Source organism: Polyodon spathula, chromosome 41 (assembly GCF_017654505.1).
Source record: "Polyodon spathula isolate WHYD16114869_AA chromosome 41, ASM1765450v1, whole genome shotgun sequence".
Taxonomy (NCBI): Eukaryota; Metazoa; Chordata; class Actinopteri; order Acipenseriformes; family Polyodontidae; genus Polyodon; species Polyodon spathula.
The window spans coordinates 860,458-865,023 of record NC_054574.1 but is presented as its reverse complement, the minus strand read 5'-3'; the positions used below and the strand labels follow the sequence as shown (position 1 = coordinate 865,023).

The window sequence follows — 4,566 nt, the reverse complement described above, 5'->3', positions numbered from 1 at the left end:
CGAAATATACTTTGCTTTTTTTGCTTTGTCGTCCATTTCTGGTATTTTACCTCCAATGCTGAAAACTGGATTTTAGCAACCTAAATCAAAACAATGCAGCACTGACTTTGTCCCACTCCCTGCTGTACAGTACAGGTCACAGAAAAGCCAGTACAGACGCACTGATAGGCTGATTAAAACAAGAACGTTAACCACTTTGGAGAATTTTTTTGTAAATGTTATTTGTCTAAGGGTGTTTTTGTGGTTTTTTTTGCCTAAGTGCAATGCACACAGGACGGCGAAGGAATAAAAAAAGAAGGAAGATACAAAGTTTGCATCGCTTATAAAATATATATAAATGTGATAATATATTGAAATATATATTTTAAATATATGTATATTTATACTGTAGATATATTTTAAAGGTATTGTAATAGATGGGTAAATATATTGTAATATAATAAATACACTTATAACATAAATATATAAGTGAGGGGTTTAGTTTTCAAATATGAGTGCCAAACATGTACAATGGCATTTACTAAGAAAACCAGAATCATCCAAAAGGGGGAAGGGAAAAAAAGGTCCTCTCTGCAGGTTATGGTTGGGTTACTTGGCGAGACTTGATTTGCAGCTCATTTATTTTTCCATTCATTGCTCTTCCGATATCTGACCTTTTCGCTCTGGGTTTCACCTACACAATAAAAAAATCAAATAAATGTTATTCCTTTGGCAGACGCAGAAGTGTGAACAGTTGGTCAGAAACAGTGAAGTCTGTCAGTAGTTGGTTGCACCACAAGTGGACAAGGGTGGAGAAGAATGAAGTACAGTAAATAGTAAAAAAAGGGCGTATTCAGTATGTGTTGCTCAGAAAGAGCATGCCAGGGAAGAGATATGCACGGAGTGAGAGAGGTAAGGATCAAGGCTGTCAAGGGTCTTGGCAGAGGAGGTTGGTGGAGCCAAGTAAAATACAGATATCAGATGAGGGGGAGGAAGAAATACGAAGAAGAGATGTTTTGGAAAGGCTGAGTTTGATGGACAATATATATTCACTGTTGAATATCAAAGTCTTCAGCTTTATATTTGATTATTTTACTATACCACTTGAATGATCTTAAAGGGGTACAGCTGAATTCCATATAACTTTTTGCTTAAACACATTTAATACTTGCATTTTGCAAATTCTCCTCGGGACTACTTGCAGGCCAGTTTGCTAACTTGTGTGCTAATTATTAGTTCTCCTTCCTATCTAGAAACTGCAGTTAGATTTTTTTTAAACACTCACCTTCAAGAACTTTGTTCCTAAGTATCTTGTTTTCCTTTTTTAATTTCCTGTTCTCTCTCTCTCTCTCTCTCTCTCTCTCTCTCTCTCTCTCTCTCTCTCTCTCTCTCTCTCTCTCTCTCTCTCTCTCTCTCTCTCTCTCTCTTTAGCACTTCAATCTTCCTTTTTAACATATCTGAAAGCACTTCACCCATTTCATCGCTGTCAGAACCTACTCTTTCAATCTGGCCTTCATAACCTGTGCCTGCGCAATTCACACTACCCTCAGACTGTCTCCTGGCTGCAATGATTGATCCTGCAGTTTTTTTGGGTTTTTTTCCGCTGCTGCAATATTTGGTTTAATGGACACTTTCTGCAATTCAAAAAATATAATTAGCTAAAACACTGTGTAACTTTTTATCATTTCAAGTTGTAATGATTGCTGGTTTTTAAAAACATGTCGTTTCACTCCAATTAAATCTGAAGCTCCCTGGCAGGACCTTTAACATACTAAACATGTTGTTTTCCTGATGTAAAAACAAGCTGCCTCACATTTATTGCAGTCACACCCTCACCACGTGCGCTGAAGGCTTTGGAATGAAGTTTAATTCTACCGAAAAGATCATATGGTATTTTAAACAGAAAACAAATAAAAAAGGCACACACTGCAACGAAATAACTTGAATACACATAGAAGTATAAATATCCTAATCACAAAATATTGAAGTATTACCTTTCTTGCCTTGTTTGCCCCATCCTGATTCAGAGTCCTCATAGAGCCGTTTTGTAGGCTTAGCGATTCTTTTCTTATTTATGCCAATAGCAATGTCATGCTTGGTCGCCATGTTCTTTTCAAATAGGTGCTTCTCTTTATCTAAAATAATACAATAAATAGTTTACAGAATACAATTACCCCCTCTCCATTACTTTGCATTTCAATAAATCTTTTTATACTACTAAAATATACATATACATATTTTAATATTAAAAATGTACTTTCTCCAAAGTGTTTAAAGTCTGCACTTACTATTTAAGAATCACATAACTATACTATTTACTCACCAGAGACTTGAAGAATTGTGACTTCATAGGCAGGCCACCCCTCTGGCGGTTTTTTCTTCCCCTGTTCTGGTCACTCCAGGAGATATGCCTCTTTGAAATCTTGTGGGTCAAATTTTTTCAGTAGACTTGTGCTAACAGTTGAGAAGCGTCCTCTAGCTTCTCCTTCTGTGAACTAAAGCGTGTTTTGACATTTGCCAAGTATATTAAAAAAAAACAAACAAACCCGCTGAACCTCAAAATCCAACAGCCGTTTTCTTCGTCAGTTCCAGCTGACCACACAACAGCGGTTTCTGATTGGACACTGATCCACTCTTTGCTGTTTTTGTCGGCGTCATGCCTTCTTCTAGAGAAGCGGGTGGAATATTCTTTGGTGTATATTGAAAAAGGGCTATATCTTTACAGACATTAAGTGTTCTTGCGTGTTATCAATAATACTTTCGGTTTGATCATACCACAGAGAGCAAAGTGCGCAACAGCTATACCCTGTTGCTTCAGGATGGAAGAGTAGTTTGTGTCTGTTGTTTCCTTGTCGTGGAAGGTCAAAATACTCCTTCTGCCTTAATTAAAGTGTACAGAAAAGCAACCGTTTCATTACTAGCCAAAGATGATCTCACACATGTGAAAGATTCACATAGATACTAGCAATAGAAAAGCACCCATATTCTCGTAAAACAGGGATCGAAGTTTCAATACTTAAGCAGAAATGTGTTGTTGTTAAAGCAATGGTTTTCCATACAAAGTACATTTTTTGTTGCTTCGGTCCAGATTGAAAAAAAATTCTGTTAAGGCAACTTTTTTGTTTTTGTTTTTACGGATGGCAAAAAAAGGGAATGTAATACAGTGGTTTAATGCCGTTACTGAGGGGGGAGGGTGTCCCTATAGATGGTGGTGCGAAGCAATACAACATGACTTCAAACTGAAGCCGTGTCAAGTCTCTCTTAGTACATCCAGCACATCATGGAAGCGAGTACTTTTATAGCACTAAAAACTGCAGTTCTGCAGTTCCACAGGAATGCAGGTGGCTTTGCTGCACCGCACGCCTATTTTGCCAGCTTATTGAACTCCTGATTACTCCCCTTATTGTCACCGTTTTTACTCAGTGTCTTTTGAAGTGACATTAAAAGGGTTTGGCTGTACTTTTTAACAAGGACTGAATGAGTACATCAGTCTCAATAGTGGGGTGTGGCAGGGATATGCCCCCTGATTATTGCACCTGGCGTGCCTAAGCATGTTGATTTCTGCTGCTTTTTCATGCTGTTCTGCACCAGTTTGAAATGGAAAGAATAGACAGGGTGGATAGGAGCCAGCCCCTTCAGAGGGGCTATTCGTTATCACGGTGGGTCTCTATGGGAAGCAGTCATTTAACTGATCCCTGATAAGACCATCATTGCATTGTATAGTAGACACTTTTCAGGTTGTTGTTCAGTTAATGTTAAGCAGTAGAACCGCACTTAAGGTTGCAGATATGTTGCTAAGTATGTGAGCTTGCCTCGCGCCCTGCAAGCATGCCTGCAACAGGACTCCCCTGGGTCCTGACGGGGATTGCAGTAATCATGCACCAGCTATTAATATCATAGGCTTTAAAGGTTTGCTGACATAAGGGGGGGTTAACAGTAGAATACGGGAGAAAATCATTCCCGAGAGATGTCCGGGAGAAGGGTCCAAAATAGGGGAGTCCCGGTGAATACGGGAGCGTTGACAGGTGTGAGTCTGTACGACCTGTTGTAAGCTGAGACTCGGTATTGCAGGTAGAAAACAACGGTGCTGAGTAGCGTAGAAAGAATGTTTGACTCACTCCCATGATGAGAAGTCATCACAGTGAGATCAACGCTGTTGATTCATTTCACAAAGAACGAGCATGACCAAACCACAAAATTTTCTTGTGTACACATCTTTATCGAGTGCCACAAATTAAAATGAATGTTATTAAATAGATCTGCAGCGTCTTCACATGATCAGTTCCTTTAGCACTGTTTAAATCTTTTTTGTAACAGTGAAAAGACCAGAGATCTGATGTTCAAATATTGTCATGCAGTTCCTCAACAGGTGACTTATTTAATGCGTGGGACGCATTATTATTAACAATCATGTAAATGTGCCTTTGTAAATTGTACAGTAACTTAGCAATGCTCCCATGCTTATACTTCCACCGTAGTTTTACACACAAAAGAACTGACATATGATCCAAAAGGATGGGAAACAATGGCAGGTACTGTGTTAGACCTATTCGTTTTCAGGTGCTTTGTTATTTCACATTCCTGACG

The 4,566-nt window shown here is 38.8% G+C and overlaps 1 long non-coding RNA gene across 1 annotated transcript; it reads right to left on the bottom strand.

The window, feature by feature from the left end:
* Positions 1-435: 435 nt before the first annotated feature.
* On the bottom strand, positions 436-3,714 carry LOC121305118. Its single transcript, XR_005948037.1, has 3 exons — positions 2,303-3,714; positions 1,974-2,114; positions 436-673 (listed from the first exon to the last, which is right to left on the bottom strand). It is a non-coding gene; the product is annotated as an uncharacterized LOC121305118 (long non-coding RNA).
* Between the last annotated feature and the right edge of the window lie 852 nt (positions 3,715-4,566).